Source organism: Aulostomus chinensis, chromosome 19 (assembly GCF_037954235.1).
Source record: "Aulostomus chinensis isolate RoL2024-O1b breed Wild chromosome 19, RoL_Achi_v1.0, whole genome shotgun sequence".
Classification (NCBI taxonomy): Eukaryota; Metazoa; Chordata; class Actinopteri; order Syngnathiformes; family Aulostomidae; genus Aulostomus; species Aulostomus chinensis.
In genome coordinates, this window is record NC_141338.1 from 15,705,205 (window position 1) to 15,717,095 (window position 11,891).

At 41.1% G+C, this 11,891-nt stretch overlaps 1 long non-coding RNA gene across 1 annotated transcript; it reads left to right on the forward strand.

The window, feature by feature from the left end:
- Nucleotides 1–5,676: 5,676 nt before the first annotated feature.
- On the forward strand, nt 5,677–8,727 carry LOC147244212 (uncharacterized). The gene is made up of 4 exons (XR_015110388.1): nt 5,677–5,750; nt 7,071–7,185; nt 7,267–7,424; nt 8,650–8,727. It is a non-coding gene; the product is annotated as an uncharacterized LOC147244212 (long non-coding RNA).
- Nucleotides 8,728–11,891: the final 3,164 nt, after the last annotated feature.

Below are 11,891 nucleotides of genomic sequence, written 5' to 3' on the forward strand. Positions count from 1 at the left end.
TGGCCGTTTTATATAACTTTGCTCTTGTTAATCTTCGTTCTCCATTGGCTTCTAGAAACATGTCTGTGGCTGGTATTTTCTGAACTCTGAATATTGAGTCCTGCAGGGGTTAAAAAAAAAATACATTGTGAATTCAAGAGATCTAACAGTAAGTAACTGCTTAATTGATGATGATATTTGGGTGAAGTATTCCTTTAAACGTATCAGACACTTCAGAGAATTTGAATTGGACTTTGACACATTTAAAATGGTTCCATTTTTGTTAACTTTATGCGTAATATTGAGGTTGTTGTAGCTCGATGTGTTTACTGGAGTCCACGTATGTAAAAGGTATGGTCAAAATGTTAGACGTAACTCAATATAATGTCGTCCAGTACAATACTACTGCAGTTTACCACATCAGTACTAATCAGGTACACACGTTTAATCCCAAATTATTAGATTTCTTCGTGTAATTTGGACAACATAATTTCTAGGAGACAGGAGGAATTGCTTTTCAGGAATATCAATGGCCCCAACTGCATCAACACAAGCAAAATTTTGAAATTGGAATTTTTTTAAAAATTATTCTTTTTTTTTTCTTTTTCTTTTTTTTTTACAGGGGAATGCAAGCGCCTAAGGGACCAAAAGTACCTTCCTTACATGTGGAATGGTTGTGGCAGGTGCAGTAAGTGTCCTGCATGTGTATTTTTAGAAAGAAAAACAGACACAGCAGGGTTTCTACCGGTGTATTGAAGCGTTAGAGAAGTTTGCAGTGTGTGTGTGTGTGTGTGTGTGTGTGTGTGTGTGTGTGAAGGAGAGAGAGACTGTGCATTCCTGAGGCAGGGCTGCAGTCTGAATTAAAACTACTCGACATCAGTGACATCATAGACAGACGTGTACGTGTACAGTTTAGACTATTTCCTCAGCTTAAGGTGAACTGCACTTTTAAGGGATAGTTCACCCGAAACTGACCATTCAAATACAGCTCTTACAGGCTGAATACTATAATCTTTGTAATATTTTTAAATTTCTTATTATTAATAATCAAATTAACCACATGGGGGTGAAAAGAACCCCGACCCCAAAGCCTTTTGTTTCACCAACCCTCATTCAAGTGCTGATGAATGAATACACTTCCAAGGAAACAGTTTTTATTTATGGAAATCGAGGCTTTGCACTTTCTGTTGACGTGTTCATTTGTTTTCATTAACATGTACGAAATATTCTTGGAGTTTTGAAAGATTTTTGAAATTGTTCAAAATGCTGGCCATGTCTGTTGTTTCAATTTCTAGAGTCTGTATCATTGAATAATATATCATTTTATGTGTAGAAATGTGGAGTGAAAGGTATGGAGGGCTATTAGTGGGAAGTAAAGACAGAGAGTGAGAGAGGCTTTGTTTTGTGTTGACAGGGGAGGGGCTGGTCTTTGAACGTTTTTTTTTTCTTTCTGTAAAACAGGAAGACTATCAATCTCTCTAGTCAAAGGAAGGGTTGGAGGGAGAAACAGCCAAACACAGGGAGGGAGGAAGGGACAATGGGAAGAATAAATGAAAGTTGCCTCCATAGAGAAGAGGAGGATGAAGTGGGAGAAACTGATGGTGTGCAGAACGGTAAGGAACAATGAATGATGGAGGAAAGGGGGGCAATGAGGTATGCAGTTGGAAATAATGCACAGAGGAAGAAGAAATGTGGGAAGGAGCAGGCCCTCGCAGACCAGAGTCAGGCTTGAACTCCATCAATCTGCCCCAAAACTTCACCCTGAGGAGCAACAGATCACATATGAGGACAAAAAAAGAAGGAAAATAGAGGCAGAGAGGAGGGATGAGAAGAGAGGAGGAGGTGAGATGGGAAGACAGACGACATGTGGGAGAGTTTAGGAAGTAACGTTACTGAAGCACCGTACTGAACTAATATGAAGTCACAGTGTTAACCAGAATAAGGCTTTTTAGCTGCGCTGCTTGTGGCATTCATCCACACAGGATCTAGTAGGATCCTTGAATCCAGTTGGCCGCTGTGGGTCCATTAATCCATAATATGCAGACGCCTCATTCCAGTCAACCTGTCAGTTAACACATTTTAGAATGAGGCACCGGCAATGTGTAACCATAGCAACAAAGAAGCAGGCAACCACAACAATTGATTTATTCATTCGCTTTCACCTCTTCATACATGTAATTTAGCAGAAAACCTCATGTGGACTGCGTTTATCTTCTGTTAGCGCATACATGGGCCCACCCTTGAGAACGTGTCCATCACGTGTGAGCTAGAACACATTCACCAGGTGTCTCCTACCATGGAAACGGAGCTGGGAATGGCTAGAAATTAGAAATGAAAGTTTAAATTAAGATGAAAGTGTAAATTAATGGTCTTTATTGTCATTAGCAGGTGACCATAGCATCAGCAGAATTAACAGACTCAGTGGTCTTCTACTTCCTGTCTCCATTAGAGAGATAATTATAGATAGAAAGATAGACAGATAGACAGATGATGACCTAAAAGTAGGAGCTACTGGGATCAGTAGTATGCAATGAGAGTTCAAAACTAGCCAGCTAAACATGACCCAAGGGTGAATAAATAAATAAATATTGTAATAGATACTGTCTTTGTGCATTTGTGCAAGTTGCTCTTTTGCTATTTCTTGAACTCCACGCGATCTCTCCCGCTCTTCTGTTGTGTGATTATTCCTTCTGCCTGGTTTTTGGATTGATTTCTGAGTTGCTTGGTTCATAGACCTCCCGTCCTGTGAAAATCCACTGTAAAGATTTAAAACAACACCGTTTCTACAGCCAAAGCCATCCATCCATTTTCTTCCGCTTGTTTCTATAATTATTGTTATTCACCCTGGACAGGTCAGCAGTCCATCACAGGACCAACACATAGAGACAGACAACCATTCACACTCACAGTCATACCTACGGTCAATTTAGAGTATCAATCAGCCTCGTCCTCTCTTGATGTCTTTGGACTGTGGGAGGAAGCTGGAGTACCAGAGAGAACCCACACAGGAACAGGGAGAACATGGAGACTCACACAGAAAGATCCTGTGATGGAGTCGGGACTGGAACCTGGAACCTTCTTGCGGTGAGGCCACAGCGCTGACCACTGCACCACCGTGCCGCCCCAACCAAAGCCAAGAAAAATAAATAAATAGCACAAGTGCATCAGTTTACAAGCTCGTCATTATCACTGCCTCAGCAATATTCCACATCTGACTATAATCATAACTGTGCAGTCATTTAAACGTTAACCCTGAACTAATTCAAGTGCTCCATGGCTGCTGACTCAACCTGGTCATGGGTAAATCAAAGATTTAAAGTCGCTGAGCCTATTTTTTTCTTTTTTTTTCTGGTCCGGGTTTCTGTGGGAACTTAATTTGACACACATTGTCGGCACTAGCATGTGCTGAACGCATCACATGTGCTGAATCATTGCGAGGCTGCTGGTTCTGTGAGATCATGACGTCATGAGATCATGTGACAAACCATCCTGTCTGGTTTAAAGTCATGGGTTTCTGTCCAATCAGTGTCCCTTTAGGAGATAGGGGCGGGGTTTAGGTGTAATGACAGGAAGTGACCTTTCATTGCAGCTCCTGGAGAGGTTCGCGTGACTGTAGCGTCAGTTAGATCACAACCAGACAGTATTTCTTCTGGAGAGAAGAGCAAAGAACGCCACCGATAACATTTCTAGATGGAAAAGGTGTTTACGCTTTTCCACCGACACGCTTCAACTTCTGCGTCTGTTTTATGGTCTGAGGGTTGAAGTTGGCAGTGATAGACAGTCATAGATGTTTCATCCCATTACTTTTAACTTTTACAAGTTCAACAAAGGTGTGACCTATAGACCAAGGTAAATGATGACATAGGTGATTTGACCCACAAGATGGTGCTACGGAGCTAAAGACTTGTGACGGACATGCGCCATCAGAGCCAGCCAGCGTACACAAGCCGCCATATTATGGCAGAGACATGCTCCGACACAAGTCAGTGCACAGAGGACAGTGATGTGAATCTGTTTGAAAAGCGCTATGATGACGACTCAGGGGAAGAGTTTTGGGGATTTTAATCAGTATTTATAGCTACAGACTCCACACTGTAACAAAGTGAAGCTGACTTGTGTTTACAAAAAAAAAGTTTAACGGTTTTAATTTGAACTCATGGCTCAGATGTTATAATTTTATTTCCTGAAGAAGTTAATGGGTTTGAAAAAGTGCAATCTGAAAAGGAAAGCAGCTGAACAGGTCGTGTTTTGAGTGTTTAAATGAAAATAAACGGAAACAGTGTTGGAATAACTCGGGTAACATATTTATTAACGAATAGCAATAGAAAACTTTGTTTTCCCAGTTTGAGACCCTCAAAAATAGACCGCCACTTAAATACCAGTGCGACATATATTCCAAATTTTAGGGTCGTGCAACATGTTGAACATTGTTCAGGAAGTTTGGATTGAAATTGACTCTTGCTTTGCAGACACGAACACATTTGCTGAGCAACTCTGGCGGGCTCCAATCTGAAGGTCGAGCACCCGTCACGGAGGTGTGCCAAAATGAACCCATTATGAGAATGTATCACCTGGGACGAGAAGAAGCGCACCTCCCCTTCTGTGTGAATCCAATTTGATGGCAGACACCTGGATTAGAATCGTATCATTAAATACTTCATTTTCTTTTTATTTCACATTTCCTGAAGACTCGCAAACCCTCTTGCTTCATTTAAAATTTCAGACGGTTTGGGAAAAATGGTCCACACTTGCAGGTGTTTCTTAAGTGTTGATTAGGAATATGTTTAGATATTTCAGCTCAACATTGCCATACTGTTAGTCCCAACGGAGAAAACGTGAGTGTCCACACACTCACACCACTCGATCCTGTATCATCATCATGTCATCATGGCATGTTTAATTTGGACTCTCAAAGTGAAAAGGATTGTTCTCTAAAATCCTAACAATGTAAATCTTTTTCTTTTTAAAACGAATCGATAAAATGAACACGAAAATATCTTCACCCCATGAAACCTCCAAAGATAAAACACAGAGGACAGCTTGACTTCTCAAGATAAAGAACTTTCCATCTGCTACATTTGGATGATTTTTTTCCCCCATCAAGTAAAAATCAAGGAAGATTGATGGCGTTTAACGTCCCTTATCAGCAGGAAATCACTGACGCTGAAATAAAAATTCCTAAGAACATGAATGATCTTGAGAATGATTGAGAAAATTCCAAAAAAGGATTCACTGATTCTCCGCATGTGGCTTCTTTAATACTTCCTGAGTCTCCTCGAAAACCGTGATGCATTTCAGTGACTCAGGGTTGTAAAAGAGAAAGAACATCAGTTTTACATCTAAATCATGGCTGATTTACGAGGGCTCCTCTCTCTGAGGGATTCTGCACCTGTTAGTAATATCCTTTTCAGTGTGTGTGTGTGTGTGTGTGTGTGTGTGTGTGTGTGTGTGTGTGTGTGTGCGCGTGCGTGTGTATGTGATATCTAGTCACAGCGGAGCAGGCGTTTGAGTGTAAGAATGGCGCTGGCAGGATAAAACAGGTACATTATGAATCTCTCACTCCTTCTGCACACAGATGTGCAAAAACACATAATTAGCTTCACATTTTTAAAACCGTGAAAGAGATTGATTGAGGAGGCAAACAATTTTTCATGAATCGGGCTGATGATGGAAAGGATTTCTTTTCACAGCACCGACAGACAAGTGGCTTGGATGTTGCATGATGATTGGACTGCATTCACCCGCTGCACAGGCTACTCCTGAACCAGGAGGTAAGACACAATCAGTACAGCTTTTCAAGAATAGCCTCCGATCCTGAGAGGCTGAGTTGGAGGAAGGGTGGATGAAAAGATAGAGTATACAGATGGAGACAGAAAAGAAAGAATGAAAAGTTGGTATTGTACATACTGTAGGTGTGGAATCCCTCAGTCATTGGGTTTTCAGTTAAATGCCTTGAATAAGTTCTGCCTAAATTCAAGCTTCAGACACACGCTCACGTGGCCAAACGAGACTACAGAAGTTGTCAAAGATGTTCAACATCATCAGGCAGGAAACAGAAGAAGCAAAAACTTAGCTTAGGCGGGACTTTGATCTGTTCAGATCCCAACGTTGGCTTTGTACTGCTACCGTGTGCATTTAAGCTTCAAAAACCATAAAAGTACTGTGTTTTTGTCAGTGAACATTATCTGAAGTAAACACGCAAGTCTCCACAGGAGCTTTTTTTGGGGGGGGGCAATAAATAAAAAACCTAAGTAAAAATCCTTCTGTTTCTGTGACTGAGGTGATGTGAATTTCAGAATTGGCCTACAAAAATGTCATCGGTGCAACACTGTATTGATAATATGCGTGACCCGATTCACACCTGCCATCAAAATAATCCAGTTGCCCTTACAGGTCAAAAGGTTAAACTGTTGCCACTGTAAAACAGCTGCTCCCGTCTCCGTATCACAGATGGCCAACTGTCAGTCATACTCCTATTCCATACGCAGGTTAGGGTTAGGGTTAGGGTTAGGGTTAGGTTTGGGGTTGGGGTTGGGGTTGGGGTTGGGGTTGGGTTTGGGGTGCAGCTGCACCTCAAGGACAGGTGACTGATAAAGACTCAGGCAGATAATCAGTGATTCTTGCAATAACCGATCAATACTCACAGCCTGTGTAAAAGCAACACATGTGCCTTTTATGGATCGTGCTAGGATTAGAGGAGTGTGTGTGTGTGTGTGTGTGTGTGTGTGTGCGTGTGTATGTTGTGTGCCTGATAAAGGCAGAATAAGTGAATGAGCAATGACATGTCGACATGGCCACTGGAGATACTGTACATGCTAACACCAGGTGTGAATGCAATCAGCTGAGGTCATACACACATCATTGATATGAAATGCATTTTAATACAAGATGCGACGTAGAATCTTAAACAAAAGTCGTGCTGGGAAGTTTAAATGTATGAGTGGACAGATGAGTAAATGAACAGAGCTCGGACGGAGGGATGGCGGACAGATGAACCACAGGGAGGGAGAGAGGTGGTGAAACTCTTATTTTCTCCTGGCTGTGCTCTGAACAGTCAAACGCTTTCACTCACTTCAATCCCCTCGTTTCAGGACTGTCTTCGAAAAGAGAGAGGGAGAGAAAAAAAAGAACGTCCCGTCCGTTTTCTGCACGACAGCCCCATTGTTTGTTTGGTTTTTGGCTCCCAGATGAATTGCTCATAAAGTGGTGAGAAGAGAGAGGGAAAAAAAGGCAGTTTGTTTAATAAAAAGCAATTTTTCTTCCCTTGATATTGCTTTTTCTCTGCAGCCAGTTCTCGGCGAATCCTCTCCGAAGAGAAACAGACTTTTGCTTGATGAAATGGAGCTCTGTGTTTTATTGGGTGGTTACCCTGAGAATCTCCACGCTACCGTTCCTGCACTCAGGCTTTGGACTCAGTGTGAGCGTTCAGAACGCTGCACTGCGCTGTAAGCTATGTTTTTACTTTTATATTGTGCTTTCTCATGTCTATAAATTGTTTTCTTGTGCCTAAAAAGGACGTTGCCGTGGAGATTCCGCTGCCTCTTTTCATCATGCGAACATGCCGTATGTTGGCTAGCTTCACTTTTACTTTCATCCACAGTTTTCACCCCCTTTGCTTCTGTTTATCTCTCCTTCTTAAAAAAAAAGTAACTACTTTTTTTTTTGCTTTAATAAAATTTGCTTGATAATCTACAGAGAAACGCGTTGTCAAAATCCAATCTGTTATGTTCATTATTTTTTTTGATCAATGTTTGATGTTAAACATGCTTTCATTCATTTATTTATTCATTTATTTCATTGCTTTACTATGCCTTTGTGGTTGCTGATGGATGATAAGCAAAGATGAGAAGTAAAAGAGGACAAATACTTCATTACTGTGCTGTTTATTTTTCTGACAACTTCTCTCGGTCAAATTTGATGTGTCAGAGATTACCAGGGAGGTTTGTGACATCACTTGTGACCAATCAAGTGTAAGTTTACCCCCCCCCCCCCCAAAAAAAAGTTGTTCTTTTATTTATTGTAATTATTTACTTGGACATTTGACAGGGACAAATGTGTGAAACACAGTTCATAAAAAATATCAAAAGTGGAAGCCACGCATTCCCAACCTCTTCCTTGGGTTAGGGTTAACCCATTGTGTGTTAAATCCTGTAGAGTGAGCGGTTTTGATTCGATCCGTCAACAGAATATCATCCACGCTTGGATTCATGGATCAGCCACTGGTGGGCTCCTCTATTCTACCTGCTATCGTCTTGTTATTGTGTGAATGAATAATGTACTCAGCAATAATTCGACCACCGTACATCAAAGAGGCTGCTGTTGTCGCGGCAACTACTTTGTTGCTTTTCATCATCAGCCTCGGAGGAGCGGGACATCAGCATGACAGCTCATATTTATACCTGCTTAAAAGACGCCGGTCTGATTATCACATGGTTGTTTTTTTCCGATGATGATCATTTTACTGAACTACAAAGCAGTTTGGAATTTTAATCTTTCATTTTTATTTTCATTCAGTTAAAGTCTTTCTGTCCAGGAGGTTGTTTATTTTGTTTTTGTAAGAAAAAAAAAGAGGAGGTGGAGCTTTGAGCTTAAATCATTTGGTACACTCAGGTAGTTGCAGCTATTTGTGAGGGTGATGTTGTTCTAAAAGTTTATTGTCTTGTGTTCCAGGGGGTCCTCATAATGTGTGCGACACCTATGAAACCAGCACAGTCTTCCGGGACAAGATAACACGAAAGTGGGAATTACCTGACATTTTTACTGTCGTCTGAATTTAATATTCCATATAAGGCATCCTGTCCAATTTAATTATGCATATTATGTATCGTTACCAGCCGGCAAAACTGAGTCTGTTCCCCTTTAGTTTAAATTACAAATGCAAACATTTTACGATCAGTTCCTACGGGGGAAGACTGCACACACCTGGTGTAAATATCCGGCCTGTATTTGTCGAGCGCATCCCCAGGACACATTAAGATGGCTGTGAGCTGCACGTTTGATTGATGACTGTGAAAATATACAGTAGTGTTGTTGTAAAGATTCCAATCACTTCTGACTGGTCTGATATGGTTACTTGTCAGTCCTTGTAATGGTTTCTTACAAGCTAAGTTTTTCAGACCGCAGCCAGCTCTGGTTTCTGCTGTGCATCTGCCTCCGGCTGCTAAGTATCTCTGACACTCAGCTGTAATTGGACATATAGCCTTTTGCTATGATGACGAGACAACATGCTGGTCTTTAAGCAAGACACACACACACGCACGCACGCACGCGTGCGCACACACACCACATATAAATCAAAACTGATCAGTTTAGATGCAGCAGTGTTGGTCATGTGATTCCCCAACTATAATTGAGAATTTTCTGCCCTAATCGTATTTGTCATGCCGTTTATAACGTGCCTCTTGTTGGAATATTTATTTGAAATGTGGATTGTGTGTGTGTGTGTGTGTGTGTGTGTGTGTGTGTGTGTGTGTGTGTGTGTCCATCGTCAGAGATTAAAGTCGTATGATTTTTGGCCAATTGATTGTCTCGTACTCTTCCTCTCAGGTGTTTTTCATCATTCAAATTCTTGACATTCATTCTACAATTAAGAGCTGAAAAAAAAGTTTGTGCGACTTTTCAGACAAGAACATTCAAGCTTTATTTCTGCAAACTCGTGACGCGCGAACAAGCGCAGGACTGTCACACTGATTATATTCTGAACTAATTTTCTTCCAATCGAGATGAATCAGTTCAATCAGAATTGTTCATCGAATGTTTATGATTTCATTATTTTGAATTCCAGGACCATTTTTAAGTTCATATCAAGGATTTAAGCAATTCTTAAAGTCTCTTCATTGGGAAGCAAATGAACAGAAAGAAAAAAACCTTTTTGATCTTTTGTGTTTATTCTTCTGGAAGTGTTGTGCTGTAGACCCACTTATTAATCTACAATGTCTATTTCAGCTTCAGCAATGGGGGCTTCAGGCCATGACTTCCAGAGATTAGGGAAAAGTCTCTTGTACCCTGTAATCCTGTTGAAAGCCTTGTTTCAAACAACCTGAAGCGAATGCTCCACTCTCTTCGCTCGCAGGAGGAGTCTGTGTTCACTTGCTGTTGTCGTGTTATTAATGTTTATGTGCACTTGGATCTTTAATCAGTTGTTTTAATCCTGCAATTTCCAAATTAGCAGGACAATTTGGTATTCTCTTAGCAGGAATCTGCGGTGCAGCGAACATGAACATGTCTAAGATGACAGTCAGTGTTGTGCCTGGACAGCTTTGATGCCGTCTCTTGAAAATTCAAAGAGATTAAAGTCAACGATCAAAGTCGTAACCAAGAGATCAAAGTGAGAGCAAATCCAGGTATTAGAGAGGTTTTGCGATGTTAAGACTACCCATGGCCCCTCAAACAACGCCTGGTGGCGCTGCCCTGCTGGTGACCAGGACTCGTGCTGCTGCTTTATATGCCTTTTAATATTTATTAACTGTGGAGGCATTTATATGTGCAGCATTGAGTCCAATACAAATTTCCCCATGGGGAAGATAAAGTATATTATATCGTTACGGGCTCTGCACTTGTGGAATACATTATCCAAAATAATTTGGGGTTGTTTTTTGAATGGGTCCTGGCCTGTTACAAATATAAGTTGGTGGGTCATTAAGTAGAAAACGTTGGCAGTTTTGAACATATAGGACACCTGGTTGAGCAGGTGAGTGGCAAACTGTGGCTCCTGGCTATTAGTGGAACATTAAAGTGAGGAAATGCCACTGAAAACGCAGTACAACTTCCTAAGTCTTTCTCGTGCTCACACAAGAGCAGTAATGTACACCAGAAAATAAATTAAGCACTAAAATAAAATAAAACCTGTGTTGTTGTTGGTTTTTTGTTGTTTTTTTTTTGGGGGGGGGGGGGTTGCATTTCTTCTCAGCGTTTAAAGACAGATGGAGGCAGACATGAAGGGTGGAGTGACAGAGTTGTGTGAATGTTTTTGTGCGTCAAGGTGAGAGGAGGAGGACGAAAAACATTTCCTGTTCTTTACTGTCCTAAGACTGGAGGTAATAAACACACTTCCAGGCTCCGGCTGGAAAAATTGTGTGTGTGTGTGTGCGCGCGCATGTGTGTGCATGTGTGTAGTTGGCATCTGGCACACAGCGCCAGGACATAAAAAAAGTGTACAAAAGGGAAGTGTAATCTCTCTCATTCTCTCACACCTTCACACTCATAAGCATGGTAAAGGCCCTGCCATACCGCTAATGCACTTCAAAGACTTCAAAGGGGCCGTGCTGATGTGTTGCGTGGCACTTGACTAAATTCACCCACACGTAACATTATAACTGACTGGTTACAAAGCGTTCCACTGGGCTTCAACAATAGATGGAGCATTTTTTTCCCAACATTCTGTGTCACTCGTTTCAGTTCAGTATGATATTAAAATATTCCCACACTTTGACTCCGCTGCATTGCTTAGGTTCTTGTCTGTTCTCTACATTTCACGCTGAGCGCCACAGTTCTGTAAATGCTTTGTGAAAACAATACAGCAATGCACTGATGAAATAGGAAATGTACTTTCACAGAATTTTAACAGTGAGTTGTGTACTTTGCCTTCATGTGACTAAACCTGCCAATCGTATTCTGCAAAGCCCAGTGAAATGAATGTCAGAGCTACTTGTTAGGTTCGTTGAGAGCTTCACGCCAGTCAAACTTGCTACTTCTGCTGCTCTTCTAGACTGTTCAGACTGTTCTCAGACTAAAAAGATCGAAATGTGATAGTTTGACACTAAAAACAATTTATCCACAGTTTTATTGCTTTTTTTTTTTGCAAGGCAAGTCTATGGCAAACGGTAAAACTGTAGATAAACCATTTAGAGTTTCACAACTTGGGTGAAATGGCTTATTTGATGTAAAAATACAGATTTTTTCTGATATATTTG